We start from the raw sequence: 23,232 nt of genomic DNA on the forward strand, positions 1-23,232 counted from the left end.
CATCTGGAAGGTTTTTTCCTTAAAAAACAGTATAGACACTTTACTAAGATTTCTTAACATAACGTTTAGAAGGAGGTTGTTCCTCTGGCACCAGTTCTCCAGATTCCTAATCTCCTTCAGGTAGGCCGTCTCGTTGTTATCAGAGATCAGGCCCACCACGACGGTGTCGTCAGCAAACTTGATGATGGTGGTGGAGCTGGTAGTGGCCACTCAGGTCTTTGTCTGAATTTCTTATGAACATTACTTGTCATGTTCTTATGTTGTTGCTAAGGATTGGCTTATTGTACTGGAGTCACACTGGGTTAAATATTTACACTTGGGTTTTAAGGGGTATTTATTATTTTCTTCATTATTTTATTTACGGTTTGTATGGAAGCCCCAAACGCAATTTCATTGTTCTCTGACAATGACAATAAATACTTAAAGTTCAGTGCACTCAGCTACACTGTTATCCAGCATTGCTTGTGGATGAGGAGCTGAGTGAGGATCTCTTAAGTTCTCTTCCAGGATTCATAATTCTAAGAACATAAATATTTTATCAGTCTCTCTGCCATGAGGGCAATTATCTGTAATAAACCTCAGCTACTTCTGTTCCCAACAATCCTGGACATTCTTTATTTAATAACAACATGAAGACACAGCTAACAGACTGAAACCTGAGCATCCTCTTTTTTTTGGCCTTTATTATCACTGCAGCAACCCAGTCACTGGAGCAATGAGCACCTGGACAGCCCTCTGAAAGATGAAGCAAGGCTCCTCTGATGGACTCACAACTGCAAGCCAGGAGTTGCAATCATCTTTGACCAGCTGCCTTACTTCTAGAGCCAGTAGACTTTGCTTGTCCTGTTGAGCACTCCCAGTCAGATGGGATTGCATTCCCTGTGCTGAAGTCCTAAACTCCCTGAGCCTGAGGGTCCTGAGCTGCCTGAAGGTATCTATAACTCTATCGTTGTGTTAGTGTCACATGGTCAGGGAAACAGAACACGGAGCACCAGAAGGTCCCAAAACAAAACATGGGTCCAAAACTAAAAAAAAAAAAATACTGGAGCCCAAGAAAACAGTCCCAAAACCAGTTCAGGGGACCAGCCCAGAGGCCAACAGCACAAGAGTTCAAAACATGCATGCAAAAAGATCTTTTGTTAAAAGGGTTGGCGTAATAAGCAAATGCTTCAGCCAATACCTTTTGATTAGCCTTGTCTCATGCTTTCTTGCTTTGTGGTAGATCTTTGTTCTGTCTTCACTGAGATATTTGAATGCTAATCAATAAAATCAAAATTAAAAAAAAACAAAAAAACAAAAAAAAACCAGTTCAGTTCAGGAGGCTGACTGTGTGAAAAGCAGCGATAGTGACACCATTAAAGGAAATCCGGAGGCCGACAATGCGGAAGGCAGTGGCAGCGACAGAGCAGTCCGGAGGCTGGCCACGCGGCAGGTAGTGGTGACAGAGGTGACCTCGTTCAGGGGGCCGCCCTCGACAGCGATAATGTCCAGCTAGAGGCCTGGAAAGTGGCCGGCAAAGGCGAGGTCGTCCAGGCCGAGTCGCATTTGATGGCAAGACAGAGGCTGGACCAGGCGAGGATGGTGCTGGACCAGGTGAGGATGTGGAAGCCATAGGTGATGGAGCTGCAGGCGACGGCATGGAAATCGTAGATGATGGAATTGCAGGCAACGGCGTGGAAGCCGTAGATGATGGAGCTGCAGGCGGCGGTGATGGCTGGATGGGCCCCTTGGACCTTCCAGCGAAGACAGACACAGGACCAGCAGGCGCCGAGACTCCTAGCAGAGACGGATCAGAACCAGCAGGTTCGGGGACCTCTGGCAGACACAAAGGTAACTGGAGCTGCACAGGGTCCTGGCTCAGCCCAGGAAGCGCTGACATGGTGCAGTTCCTAGGGGCCTGCTTAACCTTCAGGGGGCCAGAATCAGCTGGGGACTGAGACCTAGCCTCTGGGGAGACCCTGGAGTGAATAACTGCACCTAAAGCAGCTAAGTTATGAGAAACACCCTGGTTGGGAATTAGATTTTCTCCCTGCATAGAGATGATGGATGGCTGAGTGGCTCACAGAACCGAAGACTGAGCTACAGGTAGCGGGGACACTGGAGTCTGAGCTACAGGTATCGGGGACAATGGAGACTGAGCTAGTGGCTGCTGAGCAGGTGACACTGGAGACTGAGCTGACGGTTGCTGGGCCGCTAATTGAGCGGACTCGGTGGAACTTCTAAATGACTCGGGCAATGCTGGCTTTTCAGTCTCTAGGGAACGCAGCCTCTGGGAGGCCCTGAATTCCTGCAACATTACCACTTAATGTCTTTGAATGAGTGTCAGTAGTCCAAGAAATGACACATTCAGGTGCACACTGAACAGTCTCTTGAGGTGGCAGCTTGGAAAATAAAACAGTCTTAGTATCATCAGAGCTGGGGTTGTTTCTGGGGTGAAAGCCACAGCTTTAGCAGACTCTGGGATAGCTGATACGGGATTAACAGGGTCAGAGAGAGTTAATCCAGGCTCAGAAGAAGCAGAAGAAACACAGCCCTTTGTTTTCCCAGAAGTCTTAAAAATACCAACCTGGGAGAGGTTAGTTACTACGAAGGCAGGTAAGCTACGCGTATTAGGTCTCATCAACACACCCCGAACAACCCCAGAAGAAAAAGTCCTGAAGTTCAAACCAGTAATATTGTCCTTTTTACTCACCACAGTCGGCTGCTCTGATATCCCGAGGTCCGACTGTGGTGAGGGGCGTTGACGGCGTGAGTGTCATTTCCCTTTCAAAGGCTCAGCCGACGGGCCGGGCAGAACAACCTCCGTCGGGCCAGGCAGCGAAGCATTAGTTGCTGGGTGGGTGGTAGCAGCCAGGGGGTGAAGGCGAAGCTCGTTCAGAATGAAATTCTGTGCGAGCAGGTGAAGTGAGCTGAAACCAATCGCTGTAGCTGGTTAGCCACAGCTTGCCGAAGTTCTTTCCCCTCATGTTCCAGCCACAAATTAATCAATTTGTCCACAGAGTACACAATATCCTCACAGAGCTCCTTGAGCGAGTCAAATGCTGCTGGGTCCATTGATGGCTGGTTCATACTGTCACGGCCAGCGGGGCAAGCCGTTTGTAAATTATTAAAGGACCCAAAATGCAAGCACTTCTTCTGATGAGAGTGAGCTTTATTGAAGTGGATGGCAAACAACGAAAAAAGGGCGAGGCTGGCGAGAACAGAACTGACAAACCTAAACTAGCAAAACTAACTTGAAACCAGAACAGAGATGCAGGGAGATAACGCAGACTAGAGAACAAAACACCATATAACGCAGACGAACCAGCAACTGCAGTCAGAGGCAGACAAAAGGCTTAAATACACAGAAGGATAACGAGGGAATGAGACACAGAAGGAGGGCACAGCTGGGAGTAATTAGACAGTAATTAGACAGGACGGGACAGGGGAAACGAAACGAAAACACGCTGAACACACTGACATCAGACACGGACCTTCAAAGTAAAACACAAAACACACACACGCAAAGACACAGACTCAGAGACGCGGGCTTAACACAGAGACCTGACGACACTAGAAGGGATATACAGGCAGTGATGACACAAAACAGAAGGAGCACTGAATAAACACTGGGAAACCAAGACACAAATAGTCATAAATCATAATAAAATCCAAAGTAAAAGTACAAAAACCAAAAACATAGGACCGTGACAGTTAGCCTCTGGTCAAAGCTCTTGTGGTGCCTTTTCACCTCCATGTTTTTCATTTGGCTTTTAGGTCCCACCATCCTGATCTCCTCCACACGACCTGAAGCTGGATTTGCATGCCCTGCCAGTGTTTTAACTCATTTGCCTTTGAAGACTATGACGACTATACAAATAATTGTGAAAACAAGAAATTATTTTTTACAGTATTTGGCATTCTGTGGATATATCTCACCTAAACAGATGACACCAGTGGTGTGATAGTGCCCATAGTTGTTTGAACAGTATTACTTAAAATAGGATTAGGGTTAGTATCTAAACGTTTTCTCACCTGAACAAATGACACCAGCATCCTCACCATGTACACAGTTGTGTGATCCAAATGCACTGTGCTGACACTGAGTTAGAGAACTTTCACTTCCTGAACAGACCACGTCATCAAGCCAAATCTGTCCAGTTCCTTGACCAAAGTAAGCTGATCGAGGAGCTTGTAGTGCCGACCCACAGTTTAATTCTCTGCAAACCACCTCAGCATCATTTAAGTCCCAGCCATCATCACAGACTGTTCCCCAGATGTTATTGTGATAAACTTCAACTCTGCCAGAGCATCGAGTCAATCCAGACCCAGCCAATAAAATGGGCACACCTGCAAACAAAACACAGAAATGATATGTTGTGAATATAAGATTCAGAAGTTGTAATATTGTAAATTGTAACTGTAAATTTTAAAGTGGTAGGATGGCTCCGTTAACAGTGAAGTTTAAAAAAGAAAAGGTTAACAGATGGAAATTAAACTAATTCCAAAGTCAATAGAAACTGCTTAAATTTCCTAGTATTAGTTAGCTTTCGCCAGTTCTAAAAGAAAATAATGTGTTTGTGTTGTGCAGGCAGACCCTATACAGATCAGAGCTTTGGCTCAGGCTTAGTTGTCCCAATCCCATCTCCCAATACCCACACTCCTGACACTGAACCAGCACCTCTGTTAGTTGAAGAACAAAGTTCATTCTTTTATGTCAAGCAATGTGTCTAATTGCAGGGAGGCCCTTGGGATTTTTTTTCCTACAGACTTTTTATTTATTTTGCAATAAAATGCATTTGTCACACAATAGGCAGGTTGGCCAGTGAGGAATGTCAGTCCATGACAGCATTATAAAATTAAATAAAATCTATCTGAGTTCCACTTAGGTCTCATGACATAGATACTTTTCAATTGGCTACACTTTATTCGGTAACTGAGTTAAGTTATATTTGCCAGTACCTTAATAATTTAAATAAAACAATTTTGATCAGTAAAACATAATTTTAAACCATTTTATAGATGAGATTTTAAATTTATATCCATCCAAAAAGTTAATGGCTATTTAATTTATATTTGTATTTGATGTAAAGGCACCAATCATTGTAAAAAACAGACAAACAAAAAAAATCTAATAATATTATCATGAAAAATATTAAAATGTAACAAATTGCACATTTCTCAGTCTTGCATAAATTAAAAAAAATCTATTCATCTAAGCAGAACATTGGTCGATGTCTGCACAGAGTTATAATTCTAGGGCCGGCAGTGTTTGCAACATTAAAGTGGTGGGGCCCAAAGTGATATTTCTTTTTCACGGTTCCCAAATCCATGGTGTTACTCCTGTAAGGAAGTGTACACTACTGATCGAAGGTTTTAGAAAAAAAAATTTAACACATCAATTCTTCTTCTTGTCCAATGAATAGCCTGAAATGGTACAAAAGTAGGTAGGCACCCTCAACCAAATTGGGTACCACAGCATTCTGCAGAGCCATGCAGCATCCTCTGGTATGTGCCTAGCTGTTTAGGGGTTCATCCTACAGAAAGATAATAACCCAAAATATAAGATGAAGCTATGCCAGAACTACCTCGTGAAAAAAGAACAAGTTAATAAGCTTCAAAACATGGATAAGAGCCCACTGAGCTGATTTTGATGACCTGGACATAAGAGTGAAAACAAAGCACCCTACAAGTGCCACACATTTATGGGAACTTCTGCAACAGAGTTGGGAAGAACTTTCTGAGGAACATTTGGTTTGCATTTTAGAAAGAATGCCATGGGTGTGTTCAGCTGTTATATCTGCCAAAGGTAGGTACTTTGATGAGTCAATAGAATACATTTAAAAAAAACTTTAGTGGTTTATTAAGTCTATTCTTTCATTTCAGCGTATGAAATGAAACAACAGAAAAAGGTATCTTGGAAAGAAAAGCGTCTGGACAGAAGCCCAGACGCTTTTCGTTTTAAATCGTTTTACATTTTTTCATTGGTATTTTGGTGTTTGATTCTTTATGTTATTTCAGTGTAAATGGATAAGTTTATGAATATAAATATTATCAGAGATGAGAGCTTTTTGCCAAATTTAGTTGTTTTTAAATTTTTTTTATATTTTACAAGATTTCTATTTTTTGCACCACTCTGTTCCATGTTAACTACTACTACTAAACCATATAAATAATCCTATTTATATGGGATTTACATAATCAGCTGTAGAGCTAGAGCCAAAAGGCAATTTTCATCTAGTCTAGGCTATCCAACTCCCTCATCTGAATTATGAGTTTGTGAGGACTGCAGAACATCCACTATGAGACAAGTGAACCATGATTTAACTACAAGACCTGAAAAGTACTAAAAGAAAATCATTTTCATCTTTACATGCAAACACAGACATACACACAACATGTATCTCTTATATTAAAAGTTCCTATTCTCTATATGGCAAGCTCTATGGCTACACTGTAGCTTTCAAAAATCTTTAGACTGTGCTGGTGCTCTTCACTTGTTATGGTTAATTGGTCCAATTAGTTAACTTTAGATTGTTACTGACAGTGATAAACAGTGATCCCCTGCTTCTTAGAAAAGGGGGACACAATCTCCAAAGTGTCCTTTAGTAGTAGTATAGGTGTTAAAGATAGCAAAGGAAGGAATAAAGACATTTAATCCCCAGTTTTCTTTTGCTCAAACCAATGAGATTAGTACTGCCTCCTTTTTTCTTTTCTTTTTTTTTTTTTTAGCTCAGCAGAGAAAACAGCTAAGGTTGAAACTAAACTTGAAACTTGTTCTTGGATATTATAAATACAAATATCCTTACCAGATATCTGTGCATGGCCATCTGAAAAATAAAGGAGAAAATAATTATAAAAAAATGTTAAACCAGTGTACTGCACATCATGATTTACATTTTGAAGCATTAGTCAGACAGAAAGTAAATACCTGAAAAGTCAACTTGGATCTACACTGCCTTTTCTTATTTCCTCAAACTTTCAGAATTGTTTACCTGAACATTTTGGGAAAGGGGCAGTCCAAATTATAATGATCTTGAATTGGTCAAAAATGCACTGTCATAAGTGCTATATATAAAGTATATATGAACTTTGCTTGCTCACTACCCAAACATCAAGTGAAAACAAACATTTAGTGAAGACTTTTGTTTTGCACACTTTTCCCTGTGCGTTCTCTCTATGAATATGCAGGGTTACAATGATCAGTTTCAACATCTTAACGGGTATTATAATAATGTTACAGCTGTACAGCACATTGTTAACCATTTGGGAACAATACCCATTTATAAAGACCAACAGCAACTTGAGAGTTAACAAACCATGTAATTAACCAGTTAGTAAACATTGTTAACACTAAGCTAAAACCTGTTTTATGTTTAATGATCAAGTTGTACTTTATCAGTAGTAGTTAACATCATGTCACTGAACCCGGCCCTCTCAGTGAGCACATAGTTACTCTCTACTACATTTCTATTTGTCAATACAAAAAATATAATAAATAACCCAATTAACTTGAAATGTTTACATTACTATTGCTTAAATATTTCAAACAGAAAAAGTTTTGGAAAGAAAAGGGGACATGAACTGCTGGCTGGACAGAAAATGCATTAGCAGAAAATTGGCAAAATGATAAATAAAGTGCTGTGGATCACATCAGATACAGGGACTTTACTGATCTGATCTACATTATAAAGTGAAACATAGTCCTGCTTTCACCTCTAGGTATTTGCTTTTTTACCAGGTGGATTTTTTGACTCTCTTTCTTATCTTGGATCCATCTACAAGCAGGCTACCAAGTGGGCTGCTTTGAAGTATAGTCGAGTACTTTTAATTGCAACAGTTCTTAAAATCTGTACAGCTGAACCTTAAATTAACATTGTACTCTGTCCAGTCTTCATATAAAATAGGTCATGAGAAACAAAATCGAATTTCTTTCTCACCTTTGCATGAGAGAATGATTGTCACAAAGAAACAGCAGACAAACTGTTGGAGAGCCATTGTTAGCCACACCAGTCTGAATTTGACTTTTTGACTTTTAAATATGTATGCTGAGTATGCTGAGCCCCTCCCACAGACCATTTACTGTTGGACACAGGCTGTCCAAATGGACTTCCCATCACTAAGCAATGAATGAACATACATATAAAACAAGGTAACAAATCAAAGGACTTGATACTTGAATTTGAGGACATTGCATATGTATACAAAAATTGCATACAGTTTGCATGCAAAGAATGCATTTAAAAACCTGTTAAAGATGAAAGAAAATTAAACACAGATACAGACCACAATTCTGAAACAAAATCTTCCAGGGTTGCTTTCTTCATCTAACAGTTTGCTGTTGGTCTGAATAAAAAAAAACTATTTACTTAACAATATGCATGGCTTATTGCTGTGACACATTAACATGGTTTCTGTGGTGGGTGGGGCTCATGGCTCAGCTGCAGGGAGAGGGTATTGCAGTGGCTTTGCAGGGCAGTGTCAGAGGAGGCTGGTTGGGTGGCTGATTGAGTCCCGGTGTCTGGCAGAGGAGGCAAAAAAAGAAAAGCAATGAAAACAAAGAGTACTGAATTGCAGTCTGAGTCCTGTGTATGTGGGTTGTGCTGGATGTCTTTTGTCGCGTGTTCAGAATATTGAGGATGAGAACAAAACAACGAAGGTCCAGAAGAGTTAGGTCAAACGATGATTTTAATGAACACACGTGTGGGGAGATGAACACTGCAAAACATCAGCTGTAGATCTCCGCCCAATAATACACAAGCAGTTGTTTTTATAGCATCAGGGTATTATTTATGACGCCCCCTCATGTGTCAAAGCAGATACAATACATGCATAACTTTCTGGTAACGACTTTTGACACAGTTTGAAAAGAACATTTTCTTCGCCTCCAAGCCAGGTGCTTCCTGTAGCTCGTCTCGCTCTTGCTTCTCCAAAACCTCAGATGCATGCTCTGCAACAAAACTGTCAATTCAGCAGGCCCAAAATGCAGTTGGAAGCTTGCAAAATATGTCTGAACTCTTACCTAGAAATGAATCTACCTAAGATGTGTGTGTATGTGTCTCCCGACCTCAATTGCACTGTTTCACCTCTCACCTCGCCTACTAAAACTCACAACCAGACAGAGGCCACTCTCATATGTGTAACAATCTGACTAAAACTATATATGTATATGTTGAATAAATGCTTTAATTAAATGCCACTACTCAAAGCTTAATAAATGGTAAAAAATGGTAAATGGCCTGCATTTGTATAGTGCTTTACTTAGTCCCTAAGGACCTCAAAGTGCTTTACACTACATTCAGTCATCCACCCATTCACACACACATTCACACACTGGCAATGGCAAGTTACATTGTAGCCACAGCTGCCCTGGGGCGCACTGACAGAGGCGAGGCTGCCGGACACTGGTGCCACCGGGCCCTCTGACCACCACCAGTAGGCAAACAAAGTTAATAATATAAAATAATAAAAAGAATATAAACGAATAACGGACAATAATGAATATCCTGGTTATTTAAATAGCCTCATCCAGACAGCTCCTCAAAATATCAACCAAAAAATGCACACTTTACAGAGGAAACAAAGACATTTTAGAAGTACACTTCCTGACTTATTCTGAGTCATCTGTTACCAAGCAAACTCAAACGCAGCATGTTGCCGAATACACTCAGGCCTCTGCTCAGCTACTATTTTACTGTAAGATTAACCTTCTAAGCTCCACGTCACTCATACTCTTCTTAGTTTCACTTTTGCAAGCACGCTCTGCAAAAGCATGCAGTTTCCTGTCTACTTTGGCACAGAGTGTACTCAGAGTTGAGCCTTCCTTTTATAACCCAATATAATCAGCATATAAGCATTTAAGATTATAGATTTAACTCAACAGTTTAAAGTGGTTATAACTGCACCCATAATAAAGGCTAATTGGGTGCCAATATGTTTAAACATCTGAATGCAATATCAATGCTGTAGAATATCTTATTAATGCAATGGTAATGATGATAGTTATGAATAGTAGCAGTAAAATAATTTCCCTGATCCCCACACTTTGTAACCCTGAGTGTTACAATATAATTTTGACATTTTCTGTCAATTCTTGAATGTTTTGGGTTTTTTTTAGCTAAATATCCATCAGGTAAAAAGTCCATTGGTAGAAAATTATATCACTGTAATGGATGAGACAAAATGCTGCTGGTTTGGAAGTTTACAAAATGCTCAACAAAATTTTTTTTTAAAGTCAGTGTAGTTGGATTTAGTAAGATTCAAAGCACTTCAGTATTGAGGAAAAGTGCTACATTGGACATAAATTGGGTGGAGGGTATTATTACACACTTCAGTTGACCAAACTTTTCCTGCTACAGTTTGTGTCAGGGTGTGGTCTGCAGCTTGGCTGCGGGGGAAGGGTGGTGCAATGGGTTCAGGGGGTGAGTGCCAGTGGAGGATGGCTGACACAGCTGGTATTCATCATTCCTCCCCTATGTTCAGTTAGGTTCTGCCTGTCAGTGTGGTTGCTATTAATTTGCTGTTTTACATTGGTAGTCATTTGTGACTGTCTTGAGCTACATCTTGCTGCCCTCCTGTGTCCAACTCCCTGATTACCCTTTTTTTGTATAAATAACACTGCCTTTACCTTACTCCTGGTCCTAGTATCCTGTTCACCTTTCTGTGTGTTCCTCTTTGGACTTTACGTTTAAAACTTTATTTCATGTTAAAGGTTATTATATTTGGGCCGAGTGTACCTGGTGTCCCACCATCTGACTTGGGTCCTCTTACATCCTGTGTCACACTCATTGTCACCAATCTTGGAGTAAAAATTGACACAGCTCTTAAAATGGACAAACAGGTAAATACAGCGGTGAGAAAAAGCTTTTTTTCAGCTGAGGCAGCTCTCTAACGTAAAACCTTTTACTAGATAAAAATAAAACGACTCGGTTTGGATTCAATCACTGTTGAGAACTCCAGGTTGGCTGGTTGGAAGAGGCAAAACACCAAAAAGTGACCTCTTGCTTCTTGTTGTCTTCCTGAGCTTGCCCATTGGTCTGGGGCAAACTCAGACTTGAGTCATATGATTTAATAAATACAAAGACGTAGTTTCTTATACAGCGGTGGAGACATGACAAAATCGAATACAATAATAAATCAGGTAAATATCAGGCACATTTACGTAAGTAAAATAAAGATAAAACAACATTTACAGTTATCAAGGACTCAGCAGGGAAAACATTTCATAATTTTACAGATATAAATAAGGTTTTCAGGAAGTGTTACATGAATCTATACACCTCTGACCATGACTCAAATATGGACGATATTCACAAATTTCCTAGTGCTTTAGATCAACCTCATTTAACACAAGCTCAAGTTAGGGTGTTGGATAAGCCTACAGCTCTAGAAGAATTATTCTGCACTCTCAATAATAAGACACCTGCTCCAGATGGCTTCCCTGCTGAGTTATACAAACATTTCTGGTGAACTCTGTCCACACCATTTGTAAGAATGATTGAAGAATTTATGATTACCTCTAGAATTTCTGCTACCACGAATACTGCAGTGATTGCCCACTGTCTCTGGTAAATACAGAGAGTCCTTGCATCCCAAAAGTAATTCCAGCACTTTTTCATGCTGACTAGATGGGTTTTATTGTAGGCAGACATTCAGCTATTAATACTCCTAAACTAATTAGCTTAATGCAGCTTTCACACTACCAAAAAAAGTAACAGTCTAATTGATGCAGAAAAAGCATTTGACAAAATAAGCTGGAACTTCCTGTTTGTAATATTTTAAGAAATTTGGATTTGGAGAATCGTTTTTCAACTGGATAAGAGCATTTTACACATTGTCAATCGCCACAGTCACCACCAATGGATCAGTTACACAAAACTTTACTCTTCATAATGGTACCGGGCAAGGATGTTCGCTCTCTCCATCGCTATTTTCATTACTCATAGAACCAATAGCTGCAGCTATAAGACAAAACAGCAATATTAAAGGTCTAATACAGAACACAAAATTCTTCTTTATAAAGATGATGTGTTATTGCTGCTTCAGGACCCCCACTCTTCTTTGCAACAATCATTCAAGGTTATGGATTTGTTTTTTGAAGTCTCCAGCTTCTCTGTAAAATTGTAAAAAATCTTCTATTTTTATTCATATGTATGAATGAGGAGCATGTAGCACATTTTGTTTCACCCCATAGCCCTCAAACAGGCAGTATTAAAGAGATCGGGTAAAGAGATCGGTTGTTATTGGATTACATTGTGGAAGAGAAATTGTCTAAGCCATTTTTCCGAAGTAACAAAGAGCCGACGGATGGTCTGGATTGCAGCCATTCGAAGACCAAATATAACGTCCCAGAACACTCCAGCTCACAGGTTAGTCTGCTCCAAGCATTCCCACAAAGGTACGTCTTCTGTTGTAGTTATCATAACATAATTGTTGATGTAGGTTACAATATGTGCCGAAGGGTTGTATTGAAGCAATGAAGTGATGAATAACTGTTTTCCAGTATGTTGTTTTGATATGTTTTTTTTTGTTGCATTATTGATTTGTTTTTCACTGAAGCAGCTAATAAAGCATAATGGAATCCAATTTTGCCTCTTTCTTGTAAAATTCTATATGAGAATGAAACAATAATGCCAGTTATAGATAAATACAAAAAATTGAATGAATTACGAAACACAATTTTTTTTTTCTATTAGATCTGAAAATGTTGTGTAATACTACAACCTGAAACGACAAATGGATTGCATTGGCCTGTACAGGAGATAAAGGGAAAAAAATCAACAACAGCTGTGAAATGGAATAGTCCAAATCACCAAAGTAAACTGGACCTGGGCTTGTTGCAGGGATCTGAAGTTAATTAACATTTTGTGAGTGTATGCACTAAAACTTAGAACCATATAATAATAAATATGCGCGTGATGAAAGTTGGGCAGCACGCTAACATCCTTACTCCACTCTGTATGCTCGTATGGGTCTCACCCACACTCCTTTGATTTTTTTCCTCGTATTTGTTTTTTTGGGGGTTTTTTGCCTTTTCGTCAAGTCTGTCTTTGTTCATAGAAATGCTGCCGTGTTTTCCGTCATTTTGTACATAATTGTTTTTGGGGCAAATAAAATGCAGGTAGTGATTAAAACAGCAGAATTGATTATTACCAGTGCTGGAAATTCTAGCGCTTGCAGTGTTTTGATTTTGTTGCCACTCGTACCCACAATGCAATGCGCGAAAGTCACGTGGTCTGTCAATCTCCATAGATACCAAAATTTGCTGGTAGCACTTTAGTCATATTCATGGCACATTGCAGCATTTCAGTTTTGCTCAAGCAAAGCACAGGATAAATTAAAAATCATTTTTCAGTCTTTACTGTTCTTTGGCGTTACTGTATCCAAGTTCCTATGCGAAGGTCTTAGTAAATGCTGTAGCTCATTACAGGCTCTGTATTTATTGCAAAATAGGACCATAAGATTTTAAGCAGTAATGCACTTATTCTTGCAGCACTGGTTGTGTGTGTCGACACAACTAGTTATATAAATAAATTATCTGATTCGGTGTTACACGAAAACCATGATTTGTAAATTATTACTGTTAAAATGGGTAAAACTAAACAACTGTAAACTTCATCCTTCTGCTTTTTGAGAATATTTAAAGATATTTGTTGCAACTGTATTATTTTTTAACTTTTTTTTCCTAAACTGTTTACAGTGTATTTTGTTATATTTTTATTTCAAGTTCAAAATAAAATAGTCAATCTATCAATTAATTCATCTTTAATAATTCATAAAATGCAGTACAATACATAATTTATATGAATTCACAATAATTATTAATTGATCATTACTGAATCCAAGTAAGTAAAATAAGAGCAAAAAACAAAGCAGAACTACACACTCTCATGAAAAACAAACACAAAGGGAAGAGAAATCATTATCTAACTTAAACACATTATTGAAGAAGCCAAAGGTCTCCTGCTATGTGTGTCCTATTTAAGTATTGGTCTCATAAAAAGAAGCGTTTTTCATTAGTAAAGACAAAATAATCTAAGGCTTCTTGAATTTATATGCAGGTTTATATTGAAATGGATCCTAACAGAATGATCTTGCTGTTGTGTTTAATATATAGACTTCAATTATAAAGTAAAGTCAAGTAAAATCTAAATTTGATAGTCTCTTTGCTGAGACAAACCAAACTCATCACTGTTGAAAATTCATCACAGAAAATATTTGCTAAATCCATTGAAGTTAGCACTCTTTAACAGGTTACGTTTGGCTTACAACTAAATGCAGCACAACAGTAAACAAGCACAAAAAGCAGATATACTTTATAAAAATATGGAATGAATCAATAAGGTGCTTTTTAAAGGTTTTATATAACATTAGGTCTTTTTTTATACAGTTTTGGAAACAAACAGACTGAACTATGGAGGACACGTCTCTTGCTTTTTGAGCCTTTTCTTTTCTGGAAGTTTCTGCCAGCTCACTTTTACATCATCAGATGAACCTCCCAACTTCTTTTCAACCTGTGTAACAGAAACGAGGATTTAATTGTTGCCTGTATTTTACAGATTCTCTGGGTAAAGATTAGAAAGTTGTCTCAGTGTAAAAGTAAGCTGTGTGTTTAAAAATTTGACTGTTTAGAGAAATAAGCATGTCTGTCTGGGAATTAGGCAAGTAAATTACCTTACTTGAACAGTACAGAGAAATCTCCATCAACAAATACGAACATCTTGAAGATGAAACTTTACTCTGCATTTAAGTATTCTATACACGTTACCCATTTCAAGATGCCCTCCCTCACAGCGGGGTCTGTCATGTCCACTTGGGAGTTGACATCAGCCAGATTCAGTTTCACTGAGAACTTTTTCCGTGAAGCTGGTGAGATCATAAAATTCTCTTTAATTTTAGTTCATATCTATACAGTTTATATAATTACAGTCACCACCAACATTGTCAATATTTCTAACAGTGGTGTTTATGTGGGTGTCTCAGGTTCAAAACTGGTTTGCACTCATTTTTATGTCAAACTGGCAGCATGTTCTTGTTCTATACAAGTTACTGAACAACTACATTACAGTGTAATTGATTGTAATGATGACCCGATGGGATGTGAAAGGAATGAGCTGAGAGGTGACTGAACATAACTGTAGTAAAGTCTGTGTCAAAGCTGATTGTATTATTTCTCTTTCTCTGTGGATAGAGGTGCATTATAGACAAAATGATTTTCCCAATGAGATATATGATGAAGCAATAAAATAGTTATAATTACCATTTTTAACATTCTGTGGATGATCCAAAATTTTTCTCACCTGAACAGATGACAGTAGCGCTCTGACCACGTTCACATTTTTTTATTCCAAATCCACTGTGTTTACACTCAGTTAGAGAACTTTCATTTCCTGAACAGGTCACATTATCAAGCCAAATCTGTCCAGTTCCTGGACCAAACTGAGCCGATTGAGGAGTCTTTACTGCCGTCCCACAGTTCAGCTCTCTGCAAACCACCGCGGCATCATTTAAGTCCCAGCCGTCAACACAGACTGTTCCCCAGATGTTATTGTAGTAAACTTCAACTCTGCCAGAACATCGAGTCGATCCAGACCCAGTTAATCTGACTGGACCTGTGAGGCAAAAAGATATGAAGAGTATTTTGAAATATTCCTTAAAGTAAAAAAGAGAAAAATTTCATGTATGATGCACAAGAACAGACTGGCTTGCCCTGTATTGAATATCTAAAATTTCTCACCTGAACAGATAACACCTGCGTCATTGCCATGTCCATAGATGTATGTTCCCCATCCACTGTTTTGACACTCAGTCAGAGAGCTTTCACTTCCTGAACAGGCCATATACGAAAACCAAACCTGTCCAGTTCCTGCACCAAAGTAAGAAAACCGAGGAGCCTGTAGTGCCGGTCCACAGTTTAACTGTCTACAAACCACCTCAGCATCATTTAAGTCCCAGTTAAAATCAGAGACTGTTCCCCAGATGTTATTGTGATAGATTTCAACTCTGCCAGAGCATCGAGTCAATCCAGATCCAACTAATCTGATCGGACCTATGAGACATAAGATTTGATCAATATTGGAATTTGTTCCTGATAAATAAATATTGTTTTTTTTATTGTATGAGACACAAGGACAGATTACATTTCAATGTCTTTATTATCTAAATGTTATCTCACCTGAACAGATGACACCAGCATCTTTATCATGTCCACACTTTTTTGATCCAAATGCACTGTGCTGACAGTCAGTTAGAGAATTTTCATTTCCTGAACAGGTCACATTGTCAAACCAAATCTGTCCAGTTCCTGCACCAAAGTGAGCTGATTGAGGAGCCTGAAGTGCCGGTCCACAGTTTAACTGCCTGCAAACCACCGCAACATCGTTTAAGTCCCAGTAATCATCACAGACTGTTCCCCAGCTGTTATTGTGATAGATTTCAACTCTTCCAGAGCATCGAGTCGATCCAGATCCAACTAATCTGATTGGACCTGTCAGGAAAAATAATGAAGAATATTCTGAGATTGTTAATATTATTCTTCCTTACAATAACAAAAGTATTTCAGACACAACATCCAAGAACAAAGTGATCTTCAATCTCTTGAGTATCTGGAAGTTATCTCACCTGAACAAATGACACCAGCAGTCTGATAATATCCACAGGTGTATGTTCCAAATCCAAGATGTTGACACTGAGTTAGAGAACTTTCATTTCCTGAACAGGTCACATTATCAAGCCAAATCTGTCCACCTACTGCCCCAAAGTAAGCTGATCGAGGAGCCTGTAGTGCCGTCCCACAGTTTAACTCTCTGCACACCACCTCTGCATCATTTAAGTCCCAGCCATTGTCACAGACTGTTCCCCAGGTGTTGCCATAATAGAATTCAACTCTTCCAGAGCATCGAGTCGATCCAGACCCAACTAACCGGACTGGACCTGCCAGGCAATAGAAGTTATTTATATTTCAATTCCTCTTTGCACTAGAAAAGCCCCAACACTTTTATAAATTTATAAAGCACTTTTAAAAACAACAGCAGGGTTGAACAAATGCTGTGAAAACATTTAATGTATGACAGACTAGACCAGGCTGACCAACAATAACATGAGTATCTAAAATGTTTCTCACCTGAACAGATGACACCAGCATCTTGTTGATGTCCACAGTAGTTTGTTCCAAATCCACTGTGTTGACACTCAATTAAAGAACCTTCATACCATGAACAGCCCATGTTATCAAGCCAAATCTGTCCAGTTCCTGCACCAAAGTAAGCTGATCGAGGAGCCTGTAGTGCTGTCCCACAGTTTAACTGCCTGCAAACCACGTGAGCATCATTTACATCCCAGCCATTATCACAGACTGTTCCCCAGCTGTTATTGTGATAAACTTCAACTCTGCCAGAGCATCGAGTCGATCCAGATCCAACTACTCTAACTGTACCTATCAGGCAAAGAAGTTGAAAAAGTATTTCATATATGACACACAATACCAGACTAATCTGCAATGGCTACAATTTTTCTCACCTGAACAGATCACACCCGCATCCTGACCATGTCCACAGCTGTTTGATCCAAATCCACTGTGTTGGCACTCAGTCAGAGAACTTTCATTTCCTGAACAGGTCACATTATCAAGCCAAATCTGTCCAGTTCCTGCACCAAAGCGAGCTGATCGAGGAGCCTGCAGTGCTGTCCCACAGTTTAACTGTCTGCAAACCACCTGAGAATCATTTAAGTCCCAGTTATCATCACAGACTGTTCCCCAGGTGTTACTGTGATAAATTTCAACTCTGCCAGAGCATCGAGTCGATCCAGACCCGGCTAATCTGACCAGACCTATTTGGCAAAAATGAAAAAAATAATAAATAAATCTTTAAAATGTTGGTTAAATTACATAAAAATAAAGATTTTGTAGATGATACAAAGGAACAGACAGACTTTCATTTTCTTTAGTTTATAAATTTTTTGCACCTGAACAGAAGACACCAGCATCTTGTTGATGTCCACAGTAGTTTGTTCCAAATCCACTGTGTTGACACTCTGTTAAAGAATTTTCATTTCCTGAACAGGCCATATACGAAAACCAAACCTGTCCAGTTCCTGCACCAAAGTAAGCTGATGGAAGAGCCTGTAGTGCTGTCCCACAGTTTAACTGTCTGCAAACCACCTGAGCATCATTTACATCCCAGCCATTATCACAGACTGTTCCCCAGCTGTTATTGTAATAAACTTCAACTCTGCCAGAACATCGAGTCGATCCAGATCCAGTTAATCTGATGGGAACACCTGAAAACAAAACAGGGAACATTCATTGTAAATGGTATTATGTTTAATTTTCACGACTAGTTAACTATGTTCAACATATATTCTAAAAAGTCTTAGCGTGCCATCACACATCCCATTTTTCTATTGCCCATCTATCATCATTATTAACCCTGTTTTCTTCTCGTAGTAATTCCTAATGCTGTTTGGATGCAAATGGCTCTCCTACATGCATGTAAACTGAGCACGAGGAGCATGTGGGTCTCTCCTTCTTGCTTTCTCCCTCACCACCATAAACTTTGCTACTAGTTTTCAGTTGCTTCTAGCAGATATGTTTAATTATTACTAATCAAATAATCATTCTTATAAACAAGAATCTTTCCTGCTCTTTTTCCATTGTTGAAGGAAAAGAGCAGATAAAATTGAAGGAAATTTGAAATTGCTGACTAAGGATGAAGGTATATTTGGTAAGAGTCATGTTGCTGTGATGACACTCGGTTGCATCAAACTGATATTGAATCAGTGTGCAGTTTTACTAAAACAATGATGGACTCTGTAGTTTTCTCTCGTCCTTTGCCCTATCAGCCAGATGTGACATGTAAGCCATATGTTCTTCTTAAACTGCTGACTGACTCAGGGTTGTCCACAGAATTATGTGGGATTCTTGGGTAATATAAACAATTCTGGGGAAATCCTGGTCCTGTTCAAAAAACTGGCATCCATCCCACTTTAGATGTAGGAATTTATTAAACACACGAAAACATCATGAAGGAGAGTTACAGTCCTATTCCACCAGGGACACCCACCCCGACACGACACATGGCCAAACAGTTTCAAGGTTCCAAAAATACTATGAAAAATACTTTTTCTTCGTAATTTTGTTAAGTTTTGTTCAGAAATTACACAAAATTCCGTCTCACGTTAAGTGTGATAGAAACAGCTTACACTGACATCCATCTTGATAAAAGATGAGTGTTATGAAGCCGTGTTTACATTTATTTGCACTACTTTCCACTCTGGATGTCTTATGTTAAGCTTTAAGTATAAAAGGGTCCATTCTACAACCTGTTTGTTTGTGTATTTTTAAGTTGTTTAATATAAACATTATTTTGTGCTGATATTCCACTTTTTTCAGAACTAAAGAGTTTTTAAAATCTGCATAATTTTTTTGGCATACAAGTATAATAGAATAGCTTTAGTGTTGAGTTTTTTTTATATTTTAGTATGAACTTGTACAAAATGCAGCAAGAAAACATTTTTTAAAAATTCCTATTGGTATCGAATATCCAAATTTATGATATCAATATTGGACATAAAAAGTATCATTCTGCGGAGGTAAGCATCAACGACACAGAGCTCTCAGTTCTCACTCCTTCTTTATTCGTCTCCAACATCAACTGCACAGATCGCGCCACAAAACACAGGAACACACTTCTTCAACACTGGGTGTGAGTGGAGCCCTCTAGTGGTCCCCCCCCCCCCCCCGAATACCCAGCAGAACTAGTCCAGGACCCTGGGCTTAAGCAAACGACCGGAACGGGTGAACCGGGGGGTGTGTGGAACTGACAGAGGGCAACCCAGCCCGGGAGCGAGGCTGGCACTGGCGGTCAGAAAAAGCTGCAGATGACTCGGACTCCGTTGATTGTGGGTCGCTCCTGGCGGAAAAAACAGAATCCATCAGCCCGGTGGCAGGTGGGCGACCGCAGCGAGGGGCCTGGGCCGGGACCACCTGATCCTCTTGCATAACATGTGCAGGCTTAAGTCTGTCAACAGAGACAACCTCCTGGCGACCACCAAAGTCCAAAATGAAATGTTTGTTGCCTGGTTTAAGAACCCTGTATGGCCCGTCATATGGTGGACGCAGCGGAGTCCTATGGGCATCGTGCCTGATGAAAACAAAACGAGCAGAGTCCAACGAACTCGGGACAAAAGTGTCAGGCAGGCAGTGGTGCACAGGACCAGGAACAGGAAATGAGTCTCTTGGGGGGCGAAAAGGCAACAAAGAGGTATCGAAACATGGGGGAGGGCTCTCAGGTAAGAATTCCCCGGGGACCCGGAGGGGCTGGCCGAGGACCAGTTCAGCCGGGGAAACCCCGAGGTCTTCTTTAACCGTGCTACGCAATCCCAGCAAAACCCACGGAAGACGGTCGACCCAGTCGCCACCTGTTAAGGAAGCCCGGAGCGCGGCCTTAAGTGACCGGTGAAACCGTTCGCACATCCCGTTAGCTTGCGGGTGGTATGCTGTGGTGCGGTGGACCTTGACCCCCAGGCCGTCAGCCATAGCAGACCAAAGCTCAGAAACAAACTGGGGGCCCCTGTCCGAGGTAATGTCAGCAGGGGGGCCGAAACATGAAACCCACGTTGACAAAAATGCTGACTCTGAAATGGCCGCCAACTGGCGCTGCTGGCATGCGCTCCATGGGTCAGAGATATTGGACATCGCAAACGTCAAAGGTTTGTGGTCAACGTACGCAGTAAAGTTGCGACCCTCGAGGAAAAAACGAAAATGTCGTGTCGCGAGGTGCAGGGCCAGCAACTCCCTGTAAAAAACACTGTATTTGCGTTCAGCATCCCGGAGCGTACGACTGAAAAAGGCAAGTGGTTGCCAGAGACCTGGAACCCGCTGTTCCAACACCCCACCCACTGCCACGTCGGACGCGTCGGTGGTCAACGCGATCTCCGCCGACGGAAGCGGGTGTGCCAGCAGGACGGTGTCAGCCAGCGCAGACATGGCTGCGGAAAACGCATGGACGTGTTCCGGCAGCCAGTCAACCGGATCTTTGGCTGTTTTACCTTTTAAGGCAGCATAGAGTGGCTGTAGCAGGTGGGCAGCTCTGGGGAGAAAGCGGTTGCAAAAATTTATCATCCCCAAGAACTCCTGCAACGCTTTAACCGACGTGGGACGTGGAAAAGCCGAAACGGCCTGGACTCTGTCGGGCAACGGAACCACACCTTCAGGGGGTAATGACAGCGGTTTTAGGAACGCACAGGAACTTGGTGATACCCCCGCACCAAGTCAATTTTAGAAAAAATCAACGTTCCGGCGAGATTGGCAGAAAAATCGTGAATGTGGGGGATGGGGTAACGGTCATTCTCCGTGGCATTATTTAAACGGCGGAAATCTCCGCATGGCCACCACCGACCGTCCGATTTGTCCACACCCGCGTCGTTGATGCTTACCTCCACATTGGGTGTGAGTAGAGCCCTTTAATGGTCCACCACAATACCATCTGTATTGTACAGTTGTGTACTGTATTTATTCTTATTGTATTCTAATTTTTGCCTCATAACTTTTGCACTGTCCACTTCCTGCTGTGACAAAACAAATTTCCCACGTGTGGGACTAATAAAGGTTATCTTATCTTATCTTATCTTATCTTATCTTATCTCTAATATAAAGTAGAGATGGGCCGATCCGATATTATGTATACTGACCTAAATTACTGGAGCGGCTATCGGAGAGAAATAAAAAGTGTAATCCGATCCATTAAATATCACGAAAGCACCTCACAAAACTTGCGACACGCCATAACTCGCCTCATAACCGTAGGATGTTGGAGCGGTATGCATCACGTGATAGAACGGCTGTGGCGTGCGAGACCTGTCGGTGGTCTGGTTGAGCATTTGGAGCTTAGCTACCAACCCGGCATTTCATCTCCGCCAAAGTTATCCCCGAGAGAAGTAAAGCAAGTGTGTAAGTCCATCTCTGAATGTTTGTAAAGCATTCCCACGTTAAGCTTAACAACCGATATATGGAGCGACTGCCTCTTCTCTCTCTCTCCCTCTCCGGCTGCTACTTCAATCATGAAACTGATCAATGATCAGCTGATCGGCTTTTCTGTTGCAAGTCCGTCTCTCTTCTTTGTTTTTGGCCCACTTCGCACCAGAAAGAGGAAACCAGCGGATAAACAACAGCAGCACGTTTGAGCTTAATAAGCTGTTGTTAGAATTTATTTAATATTACTTTCTACACCAGGATCTTTTTTTACGTAGCTGATGGCTGGTAACTGTGCAGGGGTAGATCTAGCAAAGTTTAGCCAGGGGGGCCGATAGGGCATTAACAGGGAAAAGGGGGCACAAAGACATACTTTTCTTTCTTATTCTCATTTAAAATGTCTAGCTTTTATTAAATAACTATCTGACACCCAAAGTTTTAATTTGACGTAAAATGAATAGAAGTCCATTACTGTATATAGTAACTATTAAGTCTAATATACCCTAGTAAGCTATACTACTTTTTCCTTTGGGAAGATACCATCTGTGGAGTCTGCAGTTCTGTTAAAGAAAGATGTTTAATCTATTTAATATTTCTTGAAAAATAATTTATTTCTGTGCATTTTCTTTCACACTGGATCAAATTAAGGTTGATTACGTTGATTAAGCATCATGAGGTGGAGGGTGAGGGGTGGTTCCCTATTTTTTATTTATTTTTTGTTGCTAGGAGTTGGAACCCTATTAGTTAGGCTGCTTAATATTTACGCTAAGTACTCTATAAAATACCAGAATAGGGAGGATGGTGTAGGTTTAAGTTTATTAGATTGATCAGTATTTCTGAACTATGAAATATTTTTTTGCATACAGGTATAACAGAATAGCTTTAGTATTGTTGTTGTTTTTTTTAAATTGAGTATGAACCTATTCAAAATGTAGCAAGATATTTAAAAAAAAAACAGTTTTATTGATTAAAAAACACACTATATCGGATTCATATCGGTATCGGCAGATATCCAAATTTATGATATCGGTATCGACCATAAAAAAGTGGTATCGTGCCATCTCTAATATAAACTAGACCACAAATCTGTCAAAGTGAGATACAGCATGCCAATAATGCCAATAGAGGACAAGAAAGCTCACAGGCAGGCATTTAAAGTTGGAGAAGATTTCTGGGGGTCAGATTTCTGTCTTTCTCCCTTACATATTAAATTTTAGGGTCATAGTTTGTTTATTAATATACAGTGATTTTAGTTAGCTATCCTTGTTGTTTGTTAATTATTT

The 23,232-nt window shown here is 40.2% G+C and overlaps 1 pseudogene; it reads right to left on the reverse strand.

Annotated features, from left to right (window-relative positions):
* Window positions 1–1,309: 1,309 nt before the first annotated feature.
* Window positions 1,310–23,232, reverse strand: part of LOC146636048 (scavenger receptor cysteine-rich type 1 protein M160-like) — a 61,045-nt pseudogene continuing 39,122 nt past the window's right edge.

Source organism: Diplotaxodon limnothrissa, linkage group LG3 (assembly GCF_057381915.1).
Source record: "Diplotaxodon limnothrissa isolate DT_005_m linkage group LG3, D_limnothrissa_male_GT1.1, whole genome shotgun sequence".
NCBI lineage: Eukaryota > Metazoa > Chordata > Actinopteri > Cichliformes > Cichlidae > Diplotaxodon > Diplotaxodon limnothrissa.